Genomic DNA, 23,720 nt, shown 5'->3' on the forward strand with positions numbered 1-23,720 from the left:
TTCCTAATAAGCGCCACTGTGAGACCGTCCCTGGAAGTGCCCAGGTGGGAGCTGGCCATTGATCAGTGTCCTTGGAGAAAGAAAGCAAGCTTTGAGGTGTCATGACTTAGAGGACCGAGTCCTTTCAGATTCCTCCCAACTCAAAGTGACAGTCCATCATTCAGAGAGAGTTTTTTTCAACTTCCATCTCCAGCCTCCAAAGCCTAAGCAAAAATAATAAAATAAAACAAAACTTTTATGGCTTGCCAGCAAATTGGCATCATCAGAGTGATTGCCTTTCCTCCTCACATAGACTCTCCCACCCCCCCCCCCCCCCCATTGACTTTGCTCTTTGTCATTCCCGACTTTGTTCCACCTTTCCAATGTGACGTGTCCCGTTCTGTCATTACTGGTGCTACCAGATAATGCAATGATTAATCTGAACTTCATCCCCAAATCTAAGTTTTATTTTTCACTTTTTTTTTCATTCATGAACAAACATGAAAAAATAAAGGACCTCACTGGAATTAAAAGAGAAAAAGAGAAGTTTTGACTTATTCTCCTACTTCTTCAAGTTTCTTTTTTTCCATATACTATTGAATTAAGCTTTAATACAATTTCTCAAATATCTCCACAACCCAGTTGAAACACTGTTTTGCATCATGGTTTTGCATTGGTGGAAAGGATCCTAGTTTGCTGTGTTAAAGGCTTTTCCTTGATTTAAAACATGAGAATATCTTCCCTGTACCCCTGCTCCTTTAAAAAAATTATTATATTTTGTTTGAAAGTCAGAGTGCAGAGAGAGAGAGAGAGAGAGAGAGAGAGAGGTCTTACATCCACTGATTCATTCCTCAAATAGCCTCAATGGCAGGGGCTGGGCCAGACTGAAGCCAGGAGCCTGAAAATCCATCTGGGTCTCCCACATGGGTGGCAGGGGCCCAATTACTCAAGCCATCATCTGTTGCTTTTCCCATGTGCATCGGCAGGAGCTGGATAGGAAGAGGAGCAACCAGGAATCAAACCCGGGCTCTAATATGAGGTGCAGGCATCATAGGCCACTGCTTAACCTATAGTACCAAGATGCCACCTATTCCTGCATCCGATTTTTTTTTTTGCTACATCCAGGTTCCATAGGTCATCTATTTTCTACCTCTCTGACAATGCTCCAGTGCTCAGTCTTTTTAAAAAATATATTTATTTATTTGAAATTCAGAGTTACGCAGAGAGTCTTCTCTCAGCTGGTTCACTCCCCAATTTTCCACAACAGCCAGAGCTGCACAGATCCTAAGCCAAGAGCTTCTTCCGGGTCTCCCTTCCAGGTGCAGGGGCCCAAGGAATTGGTCCATCTTTTACTGCTTTCCCAGGCCATAGCAGAGAGCTGGATTGGAAGCAGAGCATCCGGGACTCAAACCAGTGCCTATATGGGATGCTGGTACTTCAGGCGGCAGCTTTACCTGCTATGTCACTGCACTGGCCCCCAGTGCTCAATTTTAATATAAGCTCTGCTGTTCTAATCAGCTTTTATACTTTGTGTGATTAAATTCTTAATCTGAATATCACACAACAAAAAAGAGAACTGAAATTACACCCAAGTAGTGGAAAATTGAGGAGTAATATCGAAGCAGATTTAAGATTGATTACTTTGGGTTGGGTTTTTGGCCAAATTGTGTTTTTTTTTTTAAGATTTATTTATTTATTTGAAATTCAGAGTTATATAGAGAGAAGGAGAGGTGGAGAGAGGGAGGGAAAGAAAGAGGGAGGGAGGGAGGCAGGGAGGGAGGGAGGGATAGAGAGACAGAGGGAGAGGTCTTCCATCTGCTGGTTCACTCCCCAGTTGGCTGCAACTACTGGAAATACGCTGACCCAATGCCAGGAGCCTTCTCCAGGTTTCCCATGTGAGTACAGGATCCCAAGCACTTGGGCCATCCTCTACTGCTCTCCCAGGCCACAGCAGAGAGCTGGGTCAGAAGTGGAACTGCCAGGACTTGAACCAGTACCCATATGTGATGCCAGCTTTGCAGGCAGTGGCCTTACCCGCTACACCACAGCGCTGGCCCACAAGTTGTTAAGACTCTCTGATTAATGATGCCCATGTCCCACATTGGAGTATCTAGGTTCAATTCCTGGTTCTGACTCTTGGCAAAAGCTTTCTAGTAATGCAGACCTTGGGAGGAACAGTATGGATTGAATACTTGGGTCCCTGCCATCTCTCTGGGAGACTTGGATTGTATTCCTAGCTCCTAGAACTCAGCTTCATCCTGAACAGCCTTGGACATTGCAAACACTTGGGGAGTGAACCAGTACATAGAAGTGTTCCCCCCCCCTCTTTCTCTCTGCTCCTCAAAATAATAATAATAAAAAAGATTGGCTACATTTGATAGAAGCATTATCACTGTGTTGAACTTAAATACTTGTGAATTGGGAATTATACACCCTTACACTGATTTTATTCAGGATGTGAAACAGCATTTTTGACTTAGGCTCACGCTGATGAGCAGTGTCAGAATGACCTCAGTTGTTACTCAGTCACATGGGACTGCCCTGGATGTTAAATGTGAAAATCCTAAAGACATTCATTCCTAATGTCATATCTAGAGTGTTATTGCTCATTCAGAGTTTGTGGGGATCATTCATGCTCTTTTTAAGCCTAGCAATTCCAGGATAAAGGGTGAAGGATAGCAAATATGCAAAAATCCTAATGCAAGAAACTGCTATATGGTAGGCACTCCAAACACTTAAGGATCTTCTCCATCTCACTCCCAAACAACTCATTGTCTGCCTATTTTTGCTTATATACATGAGATGGAACAGAAATGACACTCGCACCATTTCCATTCTTTTAAAATAAAAAATTGGAATTGAGCTGCTCTCAATCAGCTCATCCTGTATTATCTGTTTGAAGGCAGAGCCTATGCAGGTGGTGCACAAGATAAAAATGCTATATCAGCCTTTTAAATGGCCTTCTACAATAATTAAACCTGGAAAAAATGTGTTTGGTCTATCAAATTTACACTTACCTTGTTCCTTTTCTCCAGAGTTATTTTCTTTCCCAGGACTCAAATTTATTTTCTTTTATTCACTTAATGTTTCTGTTGAATGAAAAAAGCAACATAGACATAATACTGCCTTCTGTCACCACTACCACATACACATCCAGGCACACATTTGCACACCCATCTGTAGATTTACAAAGATTATGTCATACTTGATTTCTTTTATACCCCAGCAAATCAGCATATTAATTTTTTTCAAGGCTACTTATATAATCGAATAGATGAAAGCTTGAGAAAAAGTTATGATTTATGTGCGTGTGTTGGGGAAGGGCATGGAGGTGAGATGGGAGCAGGAGTAATGCTATAATCAGCTTTGAAGGAAGCCCACTAGCCCCTCACAAGCTCCAACAATCCATTACATTTCTATTCTCAGGATGGCAGCAAATCTTGGTGATGCTTAGTCTTTCTTTATTTTCCTAGCAGGCAGAAGTCTTGAAAATAAATTCCTGAGCTGAAAGGATAAATGGTTGCTAAATTATCTCAGGGAATGAAGAAGCATAACAACACAGGTCTACCATTCATAACTGTGAGTAAGTTATTTTCTCCTTTCACTTTAATCCAATAGGGTAAGGATTTACCTATTGGGAAGATGAAAGACACAAAAAACCTTATGAGAAGTTCTTTCTGGCAAAATAAAGTGAAGAGTGAATGCTGAGAATACAACAGTGAACCAAATACCAGTGAGAGTAGTTGCTGAGGAGAGAGCTGAGGTCGAGGGAAGGTGGGTATCTCCTCTTGGGCGGGTACCTGTGCGTGCAGCATCTCCATTTCTATCTGCCCTTACTCTTATACCTCGTAGAGAAAAAGTGAACATTACAAGAACAGGCACCAGCCCATTTAGGTGAGGATAGAAGGGGCAACTGAAATCCTAGTCTTCATACTAATCTTGGTATCCGGGGTCAGATGGAATTCTGAGAATTGAAAACCTGCAGTATGTAAGTAGAAAAAAGAAAAAATGCAGGGGGTCTTTCTGGGGCTTATTTTCCCCCCAAAAGTTAAAATATTGTACATATCTTCTACTAATTTTGTTCTGATTTTATTCCGCTTCTCTAAATCTAGTGTGTAGTTTTCAGTTCTTTATGGGGATCTTATTGGGATATCCTACTCAGGTGCTTGGCCATCCCCCATAAATGCCCAATGCTCCAAATGATGCTTCCCCTTCAGAGTTAGATTCAGAATGCAGATTGTGTCATTTATGTGGATATTCAATTACAGTAATTAACATTAACTTATTGAAAATGGATTTAACAATGGGGGAGGGGGTTCTTTGCACGTTTTCACTAGCTGTAACACTAATGAACGGATAGCCAGTCTCCAGGACACATGAATGGAGGGAAGGCATTTCTCAAGGTTCTGGCCTCTCCCGGACTCTGTACCTCTTGCTTTACTAATCTAGTTTTGGAATGCTTCACCTAAGCTTCATCTGCCCACCATTTTGAACTCTTGTAAATATTTATATTTCAATGGGGTTTAGTGGCAAGCATAGGGGCAAGCATATTGTCAAATATTCAAATCACAAATCTGAAAATAGATAATTTCTTCATTTTATATCAATATTGACTATTAATTTATTCACACATTACAGGCCTCAGCTTTCAGAAATGGTGGGTATTTTATCATACATATTTAATAAATGTATTTTTGCTAAAAATACAGGGGAGAGCATAGTAGAATATTTTAAAGTAAAATAAAATAAGCGGGAGCCATTGTTTTTGTCCTCTGTACCTTTACAAATAACTCATTTCTTTAAGTGCATTGTGTATATTATTTTTTTTGACAGGCAGAGTGGACAGTGAGAGAGAGAGACAGAGAGAAAGGTCTTCCTTTGCCGTTGGTTCACCCTACAATGGCCACCGCGGCTGGTGTGCTGCGGCGGGTGCACCGCGCTGATCCAAAGGCAGGAGCCAGGTACTTATCATGGTCTCCCATGGGGTGCAGGGCCCAAGCACTTGGGCCATCCTCCACTGCACTCCCTGGCCACAGCAGAGAGCTGGCCTGGAAGAGGGGCAACTGGGACAGAATCCGGCGCCCTGACCGGGACTAGAACCCGGTGTGCCGGCGCTGCAGGCGGAGGATTAGCCTATTGAGCCGCGGTGCCGGCCATTGTGTATATTATATATTAGAAATGTTCAGTAAATGATGCTAAACACACTCTTATGTTATATACATTAATATATTAAAACCCACAACCATTGTTTATGTGATGAGGGGAATAGCGTTTTATGCAGTCCTCAGAATAATGTTTTTCCTGTCTTTACTTAGTATATATTTGAACTTTTTATAATGTGTCATAGATTAGGAAAATTTAATTCAATAGTGGTCTTTATAAAAACTATTCACACTTGCCGGCGCCACGGCTCACTAGGCTAATCCTCCACCTGCGGTGCCGGCACACCAGGTTCTAGTCCCAGTCAGGGCGCAGGATTCTGTCCCGGTTGCCCCTGTTCCAGGCCAGCTCTCTGCTGTGGCCAGGGAGTGCAGTGGAGGATGGCCCAAGCGCTTGGGCCCTGCACCCGCATGGGAGACCAGGAGAATCACCTGGCTCCCAGCTTCGGATCAGCGCGGTGTGCCGGCCACAGCGCGCCATCCATGGCAGCCATTGGAGGGTGAACCAACGGCAAAGGAAGACCTTTCTCTACCTCACTGTCCACTCTGCCTGTCAAAAAAAAAAAAAAAAAAACTATTCACACACACTTCTACATCACATGTCCACATATTCATGTAAAGGCCAACAACCAAGGCTCAGGAACATTTGTTGGGTACTTTCTCTACCCCTGGTTTAGAAGGCACTTGTACACAAACAAGTGAATAGAGAAACAGTATGCATTATTGGGAGATCTAAAAATCATTTTAGAAAAGACCATTATAGTAACATATATATGTATATATATATACATATACATGCATGTATATGTTTCATGTATGTATATATGTGTGTATATATGTATACATGTATATATATATGTATACACAAAGGTGTTTATTCTGAGTCTCCTAAAGTTCAGAAACAAAGTTAGGAAGTTCCAAATTCATTGCCCAAAGTGAGGCGATGAATCATCTTCGTGGGGTTTTCAAAGGAGGCTTGAAATATTGACTTAATAACCCTTAGCTGATCATTACCTTTAGTTTATAAAAGGTGACATAGAGACCAAGATAAGGAATGTTGAGAATTTGAGAATGGTTTTTCCCTTGAAAGATGGTCAAACAATGTGAACTCATGACTTTCACCTGCCCAAGAGGGAGGATGGGGTCTGTCCCCTCTTTATAGGTACAGGGGACTTCAGTGATCTCAGAGAGATTAAGTGATTCTCTTATAGCTTGAGTAACATTGAACTTGTGTCTGACACAGGCTTGAGGATCAAGAAAGAGGCCATATCTAGAACTGCTTGTTTTCATACAATTCAAAGATAGGTAGCTGTGGTTGGGAGAGTCTGCATGGTAATATATTTATTAGCAGGAATATTTCCCATGAGCCCACTGTGAATTCTCTTGAGGAACTTACATGTGGTTATCGTAGATACTTCTCAAGAGAATTATCTAGAAGTTAGGCTACCTCTGCCAATAGGTAGGGTTAATGGAGGTGAAAGAGACCAGCTTGGGGAGATACATTTGTGCTGGCATGGGAAGGACAGGTGAGATCCCAGCAACTTAGAAGAGAAGCTATCAAGGCACTCCACAGTGCACCTGATGAGAGGAGTCAGCTCTAAATTTCAACAGCCAGATGCAACCCCGAGAAGATGACAAGGGTGACAATAAAGTAATGCCATCTCTGTGCATCCACACCTCCTTGGCCGTGAGCATGCATGCATGGGTACACATACACACACACACACACACACTCATACACACACACACTATGCCCTCAGAGAAGCCAAGAGCCACAAGTAAAGATTTTTTTAACTCATAAAATAATAGGATACATCAGGAATGGGAAGAAAGAAATGACTTGAAAAAAAAAAATGTATGTCTTAGAACAAATTTAAAATAAGAAAATCCTATAAATCAGTTAGCCAGCATGTGAAACAATTGCTGTCCCATCATCTTTTCACATCCATCATAAAAATCTTATATTTTTTGAAAACAGAAAACTATATAGAGTACCTAAAAATTTAATGATGATAATAAAATAAATAATGGATTTTTTCCTGCTAATCAATTCTCTCACTGAAAATCAGAATTTAGAAGACCAATGAATTTTGGTAAGCATTACAAAAAGAAGCCTGCAGTAAGTTTTTAATGGAATCACTATCTTCTGAGGAATCTTTATCCGCGTATGGGAGCAGAGCAACATCATTTACACTGGGATCTGTTTTTATACCCCCAGAAAAAACCTGGGGAGAAGATGAGGCAAATGCCCTTTGGAAAAGGTCAGGCCGACCATAGCATGTGTTTGTCCTTGCCCTAGCTTCCTGTTTAGTTGCGTAAGAGCACTGTCTCCTCCTCAGTAGCAAATGCGAGTGATTGACCTTGCCTCTGAGAGAGTAGCTTTTTGATTCAACCATGACTGTTTGGCCCATCCAATTCAATTCTGTGTGATTGGGCACCGCTCATTGATGGGTCAATTGCAGACTCAGACCTTCAGTATGTATCACACATTTTAACAGACTGATTTTTAGGTTGTTGCAATAATATGATTATTAAGAGTGGATAAGCATGCAACTCATTTTCAAATAATCCTATTATTTGGGAAATTTAGTGTTTATATTCCTCGATAGAAGATCTTGCATTTGGCTGCCCTTTCAAGTTGCTGGATGGGTTTAATTGATGATGAAGAACCAGTCTCTAAATACATGTGTATGTGTGTGCATGCATGTAAAAACATGTGAATGTGTATATCTATATATTCATTTCTATCCTAAAAAGTTCATGAAAAATGTAATTAAAAGATAACTTTATTTTGGCACAAAAAGATTTTGAAATCTGTGCATAGTTTTTTAGAATCACAGTTCCCACTTTTTAAGGCCCCCTCATATGCATTTGTGTGTGTGTGTGTGTGCAGAAAGTTCTTTGTTACCTCTTAACTTCATGAGCCATATGCATATTTTTTCTGCTCCATATCCAAAATAATATTTTAAAGTAAAATGTTTGGGGGCTGGTATCATCACATAGAAGGTAAAGCTGCTGCCAGAGATACCAGCATCCCAAATGTAATCAGTTCTTGTCCTGGCTGCTCCACTTCCTATCTAGCTCTCTGCTAATGGCCTGGGAAAACAGTGGAACATGGCTCAAGTATTTGGGCCACAATCACCCAGGGGAGAGATTCTGATGAAGCTCCTGGCTTCGCCCTGGCCCAGGCTGACTGTTGCAGCCATCTGGGAAGTGAACCAGCATATGGAAGATCTCTCTCTCTGAAGATTGTTATATAACTTTTATTTGGAAAAATACCCATTCTTTTAAAAAATGTTTTAAAATTACTTGTCTGCATTAAATTTGGGTAGCCACCTTGTTTATCATTCTAATTATAATGCTCTGGCTTGGGATAAAAAAGATGATCTAAATTTTAATAAAAATAGTAAATCTGGCATTGTTAATTCATAACTTATTAATTTGAACATACAGCTCTAGAGTTTTATTATCAACAGCTGCAAAAACATATTTGCTAAGCACTTTGATAAATGAAGTCAGCAATGTTGCAGTAGAGAAAGTACCTACATGAGCTTTACCAGGGCTGGCATTGTGATGCAATGGGTTACCCTGCAGCTTGCAATGCCAATATCCCATATCAGAGTGCTTGTTGGTGTTCTGGGTGATCTGCTTCCAACCCAGGTCCCTACTAAAGGCACCAAGAAGTCAGTGGAAAATGGCCCAAGTGCTTGGATTCCTGATAGGCACATGGGAAACCTAGATGGACTTCCAGGCTTCTTTCTGTATCTCCTCTCTCTGTCACTCTGCCATTCAAATAAGTAAATCTCTTTTTTTTTTTCCCACAACAAAGATAAACTAAGATGTATTTCATTAACCATTAGGACACAATAATATGTGTATCTCAAAATTATGAGTTATTTCAGAGACACCAATACAAGTCACACAGTTAAGAGAAGGGAGGGGGTCCAGCATACTGGAAGGCATACCCGTATTATACATCAAAGTCAATGGCAATGATTCAGGGCTTCACTATTTATTGTCTGATTACATCCAAAAAGAAATGTTCCTTGGACAACAGCCTCCCTTAATCATTAAAATAGGTCTGTAAGTTTGATATTTAGAAACAATAATGAATAAATAAATCAAATCAGGAAGTCACTAGAGTGGCAAAAATCTGACTTTCTGGGTAGTTAGAATCTTCCAAGTCGAGCAATCCAAGCATTTATCTGGTGACTGAGCACCTAGCACTTCTAGGTATGGGCTCTCTGTGCAACACAAACCTGAGGAAGTATAAGTGCCTTTTGCTCGCAATGAGCTTGGATGAGTGAAGTATAAACGTGATATTGAACTAAAACAACTTAAATATCCATTGAAAAGGCTTCTAAAAATAGTGTCTCAAGAGAGTACATTATCAACTGCCAAAATAATTAAACAACCCAATTGTTCTCTTCAGAGGATGCCGATCAATCTCTTCCATAGATTGCTTTCTGGAGCAGAGTGTCAGACACATTCTTTAAAACCTGTGGTATATACTTCTTATTTTTTAAAGATTTTTTATTTATTTATTTGAGAGGTAGAGTTACAGACAGTGAGAGGGAGAAATAGAAGGGTCTTCCTTCCATTGGTTCACTCCCCAAATGGCCACAGCAGCTAGAGCTGTGCCGATCTGAAGCCAGGAGCCAGGTGCTTCCTCCTGGTCTCCCACGTGGGTGCAGGGGCCCAAGCACTTGGGCCATCCTCCGCTGCTTTCCCAGGCCATAGCAGAGAGCTGGACTGGAAGAGGAGCAGTCAGGACTAGAACCGGCGCCCATATGGGATGCCGGCACCGCAGGTGGAGGATTAACCTACTGTGCCATGGCGCTGGCCCCGGTATATACTTTTTAATAATTCAACTCAGCTTTCTCAATTTAGATGTTTTGGTGACAAGTGTACATAGGCAATTTCTTAAGATATGAAAATGTGTCTAAACAGGAGAAGAAATCTGTTTAAAAAATATTGAAGCCTAATTTTTGTGGGTTACAGGTTAAATCCAAGTTTTTCAAGTACCTCACTGTACTAAATAATTTTCAGCAATGCTATGAACTGGTGGTGGGAGGGTACATTTTTGTTCCTCTAGTCAGGGCTGGAGTATCATCTACCCTCTTTTTTCTCTTCTTCTAATTAATGAATTAGAATGAAACAGCTCCCTTCCCAATTGTCCTGTCTCCCCCATCATTCTTCATGTCAAAAAGGAAATTTCCTGGATTTCCTTGGAGTAAAGTTCTATTGCTACTTCCTGTATTGTGTTAATTTCTCCTCTAATATCTCTTTTAAACATTCCTGCAACATGACATTTTCGAATGTAATGGTTATGAGTTTTTCACTTTAGTGCAAAGGAATCTGGGAGGTCAAGACTATAATTGGATCATATAGGTTACTGTTATGTGTAACTCAATTACTAAGGTTATCTTCTGAGCTTTGCACAGTAAATCTCCAGTCAAAACCCTGTCCTCCTATCGTCTGAATGTTGACAGAAATGTAATACCACCTACACTGAGGCAAAAGCTAAGACTGAAAAGTGAAGAAGGGATCTCCATAAAAAATAAAAGAGGTTATTAAAAATGCATCTTACATATGGGGTTCCAGACTAGGGCCGACAAGAGCTCTAGCAAGAACTGTAGCAAGGATTTTCCCACAGAGAATAACAAAAAAGGCATTTTCATATTTATAAATTAATGGGGAGCTGAAGTTGAAACGTGTGTGACAATATTCTTTTGCTATTCTTCAGGACTTAACCCTTCAGGTGTCTCACTTAGCTTTCTGGTGTATCAGCCAGGCTTGTGGTAATACGTAAACGTTTTGGGTGGAGTATGGTCCGTTAGGCTGCTGGGTGGTCCGCATTCGCCTGAGAGAGAGAAGACAAAATGGAAGGGGTAAGACTCAAAGTGGCATTACTGTGGTTTGCAGTCACACTTCTATCTATTGTGTTCATAAATAACTCTTTTGTGAATTCACTTTTAACCCACACTTTCAACAATTCAGCTCTGTTAAATTAAGACTGGAGAAATTATCCTTTAAAACACACATATCACTCTATAATTTTAGAGATGTAAAGAATAATAGAGATTGTCTAGTACCTCTCTATAAACATAAACTGGATGATAAAATTCAGATCTAGAGAGATAATGATCACAAAGAAAGTGCCAACTTTGAGCTTAGGCAAAAGTTACCTAGCTCCAGATTCAGAGCTCATTCTTACTTTGCCCTCAATATACTCACGGCTTCCTTTTCTCATAGTATCAAATTATAAAAACTCCAATAGTTGCTATAGAAGAACTTCACTATTATAGCCTGGATTGACACAGACATTTTAGTATATTTTAAATAAAGTAATAGAGTAATAGAACTAGATGTGAACAGTCATACTTTAATCATTAAAAACAGGTTTTTGACTTAGTCCTATAATAGATTTATCTGAGATCAAACCTGAAAATTGTAATTAACGGATAGAGTAGTAATAAATGCTTTTCTTAAAATTTTTATGTACTTTCCCCCCCCCGGTCCTGGGATGGGGGCAGGAACTTGGTGAACACAAATAGGGTTTTTTTCCCCCTAGCATTAGTGACATTTTTATTTTTAATTTTTGAATAAATATACATTTATTTTGGTGTAAAAATTTTGAAATCCATGCATAATTTTTCCATGATATCCATTTCCAGGAATTTTATACCATCTGATCGTTTATTTTTTCATGTTAATGTGATGTTAATATAAAGAGAACAGATTCAATACAGTTCATAGAGTTTTAAAAATATAATGATATTCCCTTCTAAAAAGGAAAACTGGATTACATTTAAAAACTTTATTAATTTATGATAAATTATGTAATAAATTTCCCCAACAATTTTTTAAAATATTATCGATTAAGTCATTAAGTCAAGCTATGCTATATTTTCTCTTTTTTAATTTTTTTTAGATTTTTTAAGTTAAACATATTTCATGTATTTCGTATATCCAGATTTAGGAGCATAGTAATAATTCCCACCGTACCCTGCTCCATCCACACTCCCATCCTCCATCCTCCTTCCTTCCTTTAACTTTTACAATGATCTATTTCATTATATTTTATACTTATAAGATTAACCCTTCATTAAGTACTTAATTAAAAAACAGTAAGATGAATAAAACACTGTTTCTCTGCAGTAGAGACAAGGGCTGTAAACAATCATGGAATCTCCAAATGTCAGTTTCACTTGTCTACATTAAATGTTGGCGGAGTAGACCTCATCCGGCCAGGAACATCTTCCCTCATTCCTTTTCCTTATCATATATCAAGGTTGTCTAGGGGCAGAAACATCTTCCTTTCTCATAGCTTGCATTTCCCACAAGCTCTTACACCTGCCTGCCCTTTCCTAAATGCCACTGTGATGAATGAGTGCCAGAGGCAGCAGATGGGAAGCTAAGCTTTCCCTGCCTGCACTCTCTCATTAGCCAGTAGGATTTCTTGTTCCATCACGAACCCTCCACTCAGTTGATCACTAAACAGTCAGATACAGTGTGAGAGGCATTTGGTATTTGTTCAACACAAGGATCTGAATCAGAGATTACACAAGACTCAGCAGAAAACGATTTGTATATTTACTTACCACGCTTACTTAAACCTCAATCTTGAAAGTATTTTTGAGATCCACCTGTAAATACAATGCACCCATATCCCATCTTTCTTTTGTCCCAGTCTTGGCCTTTGGAACTTTATATTAGAAATGATGATATTCTCTATCCTTGCCCTAAAAAGTAGCTTCACCATGCCATAGGGCATATTAAATTCTGACTAAACTGAAAGGAATCCATCCTTGCAATTGTGTGAATATGCTCTATATTGTGGTGGTCATGCACTCCCTGAAAATAGCTTCCGATCATTCAGGGAATCAGTGGAGTCTTCATATTGTTCTCTTCTTTCCTACAGTGGCTTTCCTTTTGGTCATTTTGCTGCTCATTAGACTCCCCAGTTGGAGGCCAGGGGAAGAGAAGTAAAAATCAATTCTGTCTTTTCGGTGGTAATAGATAACAAAATAAGTGGTTATGTCCGTGGAGATAATGTGGAAGTCTCTGGTTATCGTGAGGCTTACAGATTAACTACAGATCAGTTATCCAGGCTCGCCTTAAAGCTGCATAGAGCTGGGATTGTCTATGTGGAGAAAAATATGCTTTATTGTTTATCACCTATTTTTGTTACTATATTGACTGTTTTTTTTTAAATCCAAGCATAATATGTAAATATAAAATAAGAACAAATTCTCTCCCCTCCTGCACTACCACTTCCAAGAAGTAACTACTTTGGCCACTCTCAGATCTCCAACTGGTGAGTTAAATTAATCCAAGTAATGTAAATGTATATCTCTACTATTACAGTTAGTAGTACCTATCAATTATGACATATATGGAATTTAATCCATTAAAACTACCTTTTTCTTCCTTTCTTACTGCTCATTTTATTAACATTTTAGCCCTTCCATTTAGTTATCTTTATACCTTTAAACAGTGGATTTGATTCTATATATAACATATACACATACAATATACTTAATATATAGTATATATAAGTATACATATATGTATCTACCTATCATCTATTTATCTGCATACCTATATCTTCTACAGATGTTATTTTTCACTCTTCATTGTGAAAAAGATGAGTGCCTATTACTTATCTATTCTTTGTTCATAGTCAATTATAAAAATTGAAGTTAACTGTACAGATATTATTAAGACTAAGCCATGTGAGTGGACCTGTGGAGAAGGTGACATTTTCTTTGTATCAAAAATCAGCCTATTGAAAAAGAGAATCTCTATGGAAACTTACTCTCCATCAATTGCTCAAAACCATGCCTCATTTTAGTTAGCTTCATATATATATTATGACTTTCAAGTAGAATTTAGTTAGTACTTTTTATGTTTTCCTTTTTGTTCCCTTTTAAATTTTTTTAATTTTTAACAGATTCAAATATTTCATAACTGCAAGTCTAAGAATATAATGATATTCCCTTCCTCTCTCCCTCTTGTTGTCTCTCCCTCTCCCATTCTTTCTTTTTTTAGTTTTTGAGATAATATATTTTTAAATTTACATTACAGCCAAGAGCTTAATGATCCACCAAATAAAAAGTTTAACACCTAAAAAGCAAGGATACTCCAGTTCAGGGGTAATATGGGTAAGGGCTATAAACAATAATCAATTGGAAAGATGACCATTTCACCCACATGCAGTAGATTCTAGAGTAATCACAGATCATTAAAATCATAGCAATATAGCATTATTGACCATTGGTTAGACAAAAGTATAAAACAAAGATTGGCAAAGCTATATTTGCTGATGCAGTTTTTTCTTTTTCAATTTTAGCTCCCATATATAAAGAACATGTGGTATCTGTCTTTCTGTGTCTGCTTATTTCACTCAGCCTGCTGTCCTACAGGTGCATCCATTTGGTTGCAAATGGTAGAATTTCATTCTTTTTATAGCTTAATATACCACATTTGCTTTATCTATTAATCTAATCTCATACTTGATTGATTCCATATTTTGGCTATATGAACAATGCTGCTTATAAACTTGGTGGTGCAGGTATCTCTTAGAAACAATGTGTTCCCTCTTTTGGATATATAACCAGAAGTGGGATTGTTGAGTCATATGGCAAGTCTATTTCTTATTTTCTACAAATCTCCATTCTATTTTCCATAGTGGCTCCACTAATTTACATCCCCACCAATAATTTACAAGTGTTCCACTTTCTTCACATCCTTACCAACATTTGTTACTCTGTGTCTTGGATCTTAGCCATTCTGACAGAGGTGAGGTAGTATCTAATTATGGTTTTGATTTGCATTTTCCTAATGGCTAGTGATGTTGAGCATTTTCCCCATATTTGTGGGCCATTTGTATTTCTTCTTTTGAGAACTGTCTATTGAGGTCCTTCTCACATTTCTTAATTGGACTGTGTTTTTGTTGTGAGTTTTTAAGTTGCAGATATATTCTGGACATTAATTCTTTGTTGGATAGGTAGTTTGAAATTTTTTTCCATTCTGTTGGAGGTCTCTGGACTCTGTGGATCATTTCCTTTGCTGTGCAGAAGCTTCTGAGTTTGATGTAATCCTATTTGTTCAGTTTTCCTTTTGTTGTCTGTGTTTGGGGATTTTATCCAAAAAGTTCTGTCCTACACCAATATCTTGGAGTGTCTCCCCTACATTTTATTCCAGCAACCTCATAGTCTCAGGTCTTAAATTTAGGCTTTTGATCCATCTTGAATTGACTTTTGTATAGGGTGACATACATGAATCTAATTTCATTCATATATATACACACACACACACACACACACACACACATATATATATATATATATATATATAGTTTTGCCAGAGCCATTTGTTAAGGAGATTATCCTTACTCCAATGTATAGACTGAGCTCTTTTGTCAAAAATCAGTTATCTGTATGTATGTCTGGGCTCTCTAATCTGTTACACTGATCTATGTGTTGATTTTTATTCCAATACCATGCTGTTTTAATTACTATAGGTTTGTAGTATGCTTTGAAGTCAGATATTTTGATGCCTCCAGTTTGATTTTTCTGATTCAGGATCATTTTGGCTATTCTGGGTCTTTTGTGATTACGTATGAATTTTAGGATTGCTTACTCTAATTCTATAAAGACTGCCATTAATATTTGCATAGAGATTGCATTGAATCTGTAGATTGTTTTAGATAGTATAGACATTTAAATGGTATTGATTCTTCTAATCCATGACTAAGGAATATCTTTCCACTTTTTTGTAGCCTTGCTGATTTCTTTTAGCAATGCTTGATAATTTGCATTGTAGAGATCTTTCACTTCTTTGGTTAAATGTATCCCTTAATACTTGATTGTGTGTGTGTGTGTGTGAGTGGCTATTGTGAATGGGATTTCTTTCTTGATTTCTCTTTCAGTGAGTACATCATTAGCATGTAAAAAAGCTACAGTTTTCTGTTTATTTTGTTACCCACAACTCTACTGAATTGGTTAATCACTTCTAATAGCTTTTTAAGTAGAGTGTTTAGGTTTTTTCATGTACAAAATCATGTTTTTTGCAAACATTGGCATTTTGACTTCCTCTTTTCCAATTTTGATGCCCTTTATTTCTTTTTCTTCCAAAATTACCCTTGCTAAAACTTCCAATACTATTTTGAATAAGAGTGGTGAAAGTAGACATCCTTGTCTTCTTCCAGATCTGAGGGGAAATGTTTTCAGTTTTTCCCCATTCAGTATGAAATTGCCTGTTCATTTGTCATATATAAGCTTTATAAATTTGAGATATGTTCATTTTATACTTAGTTTATGGAAATTTTTTTTTATCATGAAGGGATGTTGGATCTTATCAAATGCTTTCTCCACATCTATTGAGATGGCTATATGATTTTTGTTCGTCACTCTGTTGATGTGATTTGTGACATTTATTGATTCGTGAATTTGAACTACCCTTGCATCTCTGGGATAAATACTACTTGGTCATAATGTATGATCTTTTTGATGTGCTTTTTGATTTAGTTTGCCACTATTTTGTTGGGAATCCTTGCATCTATGTTCACTTATTATTGTTAAAATGGTTATGTGATTTCACTTTGTCTCCAAGTTTCCTATTTATACTGTTTATTACAGGGAATCCAGTTTCTCCTTGAAAGCATCTTTTTCAGAGACCTCTAACTATCTGTTCTGATTGAGCTCAACTACTTCCAGGCTTATTTCTCAATAGCTGTGCTAGAATTTGCCCTTCTTGTACCTCTAATTTAACTCCATCCTTATTGAAGTCCATGTACTGTTCTTTCTTGGATGCTCTTTCATTTTGCTGTAGTACTTCCACAAGTAATGTTTTTCAGGAATGTTCTATAAAATGCTATGAATATTTGCATGCGTAAAGATACTGTGACTTTGCCCTCATAGTTCATATAGTGTGAGTGTATGTGTTTGTATGTGACTGAGAGTGATTGTGTACACATATGTGGGTGCTTGCACAAGGCTGAAGGCATTTGTTGCATTGCTTTTTGTTATATAGTGATATGGATTAGAAGTTGGATAGCCATGTGTTTCTTACCTTGTATTCGGTTTTTCACTTTTACTAAAATACCTGAGATAAACTAATTATGAATGAAGAAAGTTTGTTTTGACTTACTGTTTGGAGGTTCATAATCCAATATACGGTGTGCCCATGTCTGGTGAAGGTGGATGCTTGCAATGGCCATGTGTGTATAGAGAAATGATTACATGGCGAGCCAGTAAGAACACAGACAGGGAGCATGCTCTTCCTCCATAGCTGTGTCCCTCCTTTGAAAGCCATCATGACTCCATTATGGGAGCTCCATACTAGCAATCTCTTCCCATCTAATAACTTTGAAAGGCTGTACCAGGGGCTGACACTGAGGTGCAATGGGTTAAGCCATAGCCATATGGGTGCCGGTTCAAATCCTTGCTGCTCAACTTCCAAACTGGCTCCCTGCTAATGCACTTGAGAAACCAGCAGAGGATGATCCAAGACCTTGGGCCCCTGCACCCATGTGGGAGACCCAGAAGAAGCTCCTGGATCCTGGATTCAGTCTCGCCCAGCCCTGGCTGTTGCAACCATCTGGGGAGTGAACCAGTGGATGAAAGATCACTGTCTGTCTCTCCTCTTTCTCTGTTACTGACTTCCAAATAAATAAATAAATCATTTTTTAAAAGGCAGAGTTACAGAGAGGCAGGGGAGGGGGAGGGGGAGGGGGAGGGGGAGGGGGAGAGGGAGAGGGAGAGGGAGAGGGAGAGGGAGAGGGAGAGGGAGAGGGAGAGGGAGAGGGAGAGGGAGAGGGAGAGGGAGAGGGAGGTCTTCCATCCACTGATTCACTCCCCAGATGGCTGCAATGGCTGGAGCTGCACCAATCCAGAGCTAGGAGCCAGGAGCTTCTTCCAGGTCTCCCACATGGGTGCAGGGGCCCAAGGACTTGGGTGATCTATCACTGCTCTCCCAGGCCATAGAACATAGCTCCAATTGGAAGTGGAGCAGTCGGGTCTTGAACTGGTGTTCATATGGGATGCTGGCACTGCAGGTGGCGGCTTTACCTACTACACCATAGTGCAGGCTGCAATAAATAAATCTTTAAAAGAAAAAAAGAGATGGGCCGGCACCATGGCTCAGTAGGTTAATCCTCCACCTGTGGCACCGGCATCCCATATGGGCACAGGTTCTAGTCCCGGCTGCTCCTCTTCCAATCCAGCTCTCTGCTGTGGCCTGGGAAAGCAGTAGATGATGGCCCAAGTGCTTGGGCCCCTGCACCCGCATGGGAGACCAGGAAGAAGCACCTGGCTCCTGGCTTTGGTTTGGCGCAGCTCTGGCCATTGCAGCCATTTGGAGAGTGAACCAACGGACAGAAGACCTTTCTGTCTCTCCTTCTCACTATCTGTAATTCTCCCTCTCAAATAAAGAATAAAATCTTTAAAAAAATAAAGAGAGAGAGAGAGAAAGAAAGAAAGAAAGACAGACAGACAGACAGACAGGCTATTCCTGCAGACACCGCAATTGTATTAAATGTCTTCCCTGTAAGTTCTGTCAATTTAAAACTGTGGGGTTGAGGAACCTGTGCTGTGCCACAGAAAGCTAAACCAGCACCTGCAGAGCTGATATTCCATATGGGTGTTGGTTTGAGTCCAGGCTGCTCCACTTCCAAGTCCAGCTAAGTTCTTGTGCCCCTGCTACCCATGACTCTGGCTCATGGCTTCGGCAGGGCTGCCTCCGTTTGGGGAGTTAACCAGCAAATGGAAGATCTCTCCCCTTGTTGCTTCTCCTTTTCTATAAACTTAAAAAAAAAAAAGAAAACACTTTGAAGTTGAAATGTGTGCCTGAGTTGTAGAGCCAAATCATATTCAACTTAGAGTGCATCTTTTGCTCATAACACCCTTCTCTCTTTTTATTGAAAGTTTTTAAGATTTTTTTTTCTTCCATCCTTGAATTTCTTGTTCATTCTATTAGACATTTGGCAAGCCCTGAATCTGATGAGTTGGATCCTATTTCAGTTCTAAATAACTTAATATACTGCTCTAAAACTTATTCTTCTCTCCAATTTTCTCTGTTCATTCTTCGTTAAATGTTTTATGTATGTGTTAGATTTAGATATCCTGCAATGATTTCCTAACTTTAAACTTCTTTATTACATTTTCTATGCTTTCATATGTTGCTTCACATTTTAGGAAGATTTTCTCAACTTTTCATTACCACCCTGTCTCATCCATTTTCTGTTCTTATAACAAAATACATGAGGTTCTATAATTTATAAACAAAAGTGTTTTATTTAGCTCATGGTTCTGGAGCCCAGTGCTGGAATATTCTTGGCTTCTAGTTAGGGCTTATAGCAGATGGCATTGCACGGGACAGACAAATAGAAGAGAGGCTGGCCTGCTTTACAATACTCCATTTTCATAGTAATTAACACAGTCCTGCGAGACCAAACTGACTTCCTTGACAATAATACAGTCTTATGAGAATTGACTCAGTCTCAAGAAAAATATTAATCCATTCAGTAGGGTGGTGTCCCCATGACCTATCCACTTCCCGCAAGGCCCCACCTCTCAAAGGTTCCACCACCTTTCAATGTTAGTACCAAGGACCTACCACCTGTCAATACCAGGACCAACCTTCCAGCACATAAACCTCTGGAGAACAAACCGTATCTGAACTACAGCAAGTGCTTTAACCTTTGATTTTTGTTTCTCATGCTCTAAATTTCCAAATACAAATTTATACTCAGATTTCATTTTGATGTAACAGTCTGTTTTTATTCTATAAAATTATTAACTTCTTGGATCTTTCTGGGCAGACTAAATAAAATATTTTCAAATTATGAATTATTTCTGTTTATTTTGATGTCAGTGATTCTATTTTTGTCTGTTATGCGCTACTTTTTTTTTGCAAACTCTAACTTTCATCATTCTGAGATTTGTCTTTTTTTATATTTTAATATCTTTGGAATCAAGATGTACTTTAGAATCAATAGTAAGTCACAGCCAAATTGGTAGGGCTTCCCTTTTTTTGATGCATATAAAAGAAAAGGTTCAACAGTTATCATCTTGCAAGTAAATTATTTAGGAATTATTAGTTGGTTGTTAATATTCATAAATGTTACATCTGCTGCCCTGGTGTTCTTATACAAATATTTAGACTTGTTTCCTCATTTTGGGATTTGAGATCTAGGCAGTGATATATGGTTGGCACTTTCATTTTAGGTTGTAGCACATGGCTATGTGTGTCCTGGCACCCTCTCCCCTAACACACACACACACACACACACACACACACACACACCCCTTACCTTACTACCATGTTGAAGAGAGCTTTACTCTAGAGTGGGGAACTCACACAAAGGAGCCTGGACTTTACTGGGCAGATCATTTAATTTTTTCAAATGTGTTTTGAAGGGCTGCCATTGTGGCACAGTGGGTTAAGCTGCCACCTACAACACTGGCATCCCATATGGGCACTGGTTCAAGTCTAGGCTTTTCCACTTTTTTTTTTTTGACAGGCAGAGTTAGACAGAGAGAGAGACAGAGAGAAAGGTCTTCCTTCCGTTGGTTCACCCCCTAAATGGCTGCTACAGCCCCGCTGCACCGATCCGAAGCCAGGAGCCAGGTGCTTCCTCCTGGTCTCCCATGCAGGTGCAGGGCCCAAGCACTTGGGCCATCCTCCACTGCCTTCCCAGGCCACAGCAGAGAGCTGGACTGGAAGAGGAGCAACAAGGACTAGAACCTGGCGCCCATATGAGATGCCGGTGCCGCAGGCGGAGGATTAACCAAGTGAGCCACAGCGCCGGCCCCTAGGCTTTTCTACTTCTGATCCAGCTCCCTGCAAATGCACCTGTGAAAGCAGTGTAAGATGCTTTCCAAATACCAGGGCCTCTGACACCCAAGTGGGAGACCAGGTTTGTGGCTTTGGCCTGGCCTTGTCCCAAACATGGTAGCCATTTGAGGAGTGAACCAGTGGATGGAAGATTCTCTCTCTCTCTCTCTCTCTCTCTCTCAACTCTGCCTTTCAAATAAATAAGTAAATCTTTTTAAAAATGTAATTTTGAAGGGCTGATGTTATGGTACAGCAGGGTGAGATTACTCCTTGTGATGCTCACATCTCATATCAGAGTGCCAGTCTGAGTCCCAGCTACTCTGCTTTCAACCCAGCTTCCTGCTAAAGCACCTGGGAAGGCAGCAGATGATGGCCCAAGTTCTTGGGCTCCTGCTACCCACGTGGGAGACCAGGATGGAGTTCCTGACTCCTGGCTTAGGCCTACCTCAGATCTGGCTGTTGTAGCCATTTGGGGAGTAAACCAGCAGATGGAAGATTCTCTCTCTCTCTCTTTCTCTCTCTGTCTTTCAAATACATAGCTCACATACACAAAGCCATATATATGTGGTTTGTGCCTGGGAATAAATGCTTCTAAATTCAGGGACAGGTTGGAAGTTAGACATTAATTTTCATTACTATTCTTTAGAGCAGGGGTGGGGAACATTGTTTCCGCCCGGGGCCATTTGGGCATTTATAACATCGTTTGTCAGCCAGACAAAATTATCAACTTAAAAATTAGCCTGCTATAGATTTATTGAATTTCAAGTCCTACCCACGGTTGCCTTGGCAAGAGCAGATCAAATGATTTCATGGGCCGGATGTTCCCCAGCTCCTTCTCTGGAGAGATTGTCAGCTTGATTTTGGCCTTGCCTCCCATTCTTTTAATTTCCATTAGTGATTCTGAATTCTGTTAGATCCCAACTTAGTGTCAGCATTTTCTTACCAGTGTTTTGCCTCTGGTTCTTCTACTTTGTATTATCCCTTAATATGGTCAAATTGACCTGTGAGAATCTTCATTTAGATAAAAATCAATGGTTTTCAACACTTTGAGCACATTGCAGTCACCTAGGGAGCTTTATAAACTAGTGGCCCTTGAATCCCACTCCCAGAAATTCTTATTTGTGGGTATAGCCAGGCTAAATCTAAGGTACAATCAAAATTGAAAGCCATTGGCCTACAGCAACTCTGAAATCTAAAATATCAACAGGGAAATAGCCTAAAATATTGATTACAACTTCTGTAGCTGGATTGCCTGAGTTTAAATCCCAGCTCTACCACTTAGTATCTGTGTTACTACAGGCAATTCCATTTCTCTGTTCATCAGGTTTAAATTGGAGCTGTAATTCCAGTTTATTTGTAAATTAGGGCATCTGTAGATTTGGCTATAGACATAATAATGGTTCATAGGTTTGTTATATGGTTTCAATTAATTAATGTTAAATAGTTCTTAGATCACAATGCTATGTAAATATAAAATAAAACACATGAGGTATTGAGCATGATCCTATCGCTTATTCTTAGCTGCTCACTCTCCAACACTCTGAATGCTGCTTTTTCAATGAACCCATCATTGCATTCATGGTTTTGTTTACTTCCTTATGTACTTCTAGTCCCCGTATTCTATCACGTAGTTTCTCTCTTCTCAGTATCCTCAATTTCCCAATCCTTTTGTTTTGATTATGTGCGCCATCCATTGAATACCCTCAAAAAGGAGTCATTACAAATTTATAGTCAGGCACCTTATTTAGATTCTCAGCATCACTCTGATCTTTTTTCATGTGTCCCTGGTGGATTCTTCCACCCCCCCCACAATCATTCCTCCAAACATCTTCTGTCTCCACCATCTGCTTATTGGGTCTCCTTTCTATCTCAGCCAACAGCTTTGCTTCCTACTTTATTAAAAATATAATGGAAGCTTTCCATGACATAGAGACTCTCAATTGTGGACATCTTCACCTTTCTACAGATGGATCAATTTCTGCACACAGTCTTACCTCTTTTCCTTTGAGTCTCAAAGAAGAAGCATACCTTCTGATCAAAGAAAATTCATATTTCTGTGTTCTTGGCTGGTCCTGCTTTTTCTCAGGTCCTTATTCTTTTCCCCTTGACATTTTAAAGTTTTTCATGAAGAAATAATTCTTCCTAAAAATCACAACCTGTGTACCCATACATAGCCAAGTTACCCAGAAGAATACAATCTCCTCCTTTCCCTAATTCCTCTCACTATTTTTGCTCTACTGAAATTAAATGTTTGCCTGTCATACTTTAACAAAGCTCTCTAATGATGCAACTTCCAAATCTAAAAAGCTTTTTGCAATCCTCATGTTGTTGGGCTTCCTTTTGAGAATAGATACAACATACGCTGCACTCTTAAAAGGAGCTTCCCATTTAGTTTTTGAAACATTACTCCTATGCTTCTCCTGTTATATTCACACTTTTCAGTCTTCTCTCTCAGCTGATTTTCCTTTACTTTCCCTGTTAGTAGTGGTGTGTCACAAATTAGAACCTTGGCTTTCAAATCCACCACTACCTTGTTTTCAGAAACTTCTAGGTATAAGTTGTGACCTGTAGTATGGAACTCACCTCTGATACCTCATTCTGTAGACACAACTGCTTAATAGAACTCTCCCACCTGGAAACCCTAAGGAATCTCTAAAATTGAACTCATTTTCTTCTCCTAAATCTCATTTTCTTTCAAGTACTACTGATTTTTAGTAATTAGTGAATGGCTCCTTCAAT

General features: G+C 39.3%; 1 long non-coding RNA gene across 2 annotated transcripts in view; it reads right to left on the reverse strand.

Annotated features, from left to right (window-relative positions):
* Positions 1–23,720, reverse strand: part of LOC108177921 (uncharacterized) — a 228,524-nt gene that overhangs the window by 30,516 nt on the left and 174,288 nt on the right. Inside the window, exons 4-6 of one of the 2 annotated variants that reach the window (XR_011387892.1) lie at positions 10,909–11,001; positions 2,997–3,068; positions 819–968 (exon numbers count right to left, since the gene is read on the reverse strand). This is a non-coding gene — a long non-coding RNA (uncharacterized lncRNA). Of the gene's footprint in view, positions 1–818; positions 969–2,996; positions 3,069–10,908; positions 11,002–23,720 lie in introns of those variants that run through there. The other variant, XR_011387891.1, reaches the window with a different exon arrangement.

Source organism: Oryctolagus cuniculus, chromosome 4, assembly GCF_964237555.1.
Source record: "Oryctolagus cuniculus chromosome 4, mOryCun1.1, whole genome shotgun sequence".
Classification (NCBI taxonomy): Eukaryota; Metazoa; Chordata; class Mammalia; order Lagomorpha; family Leporidae; genus Oryctolagus; species Oryctolagus cuniculus.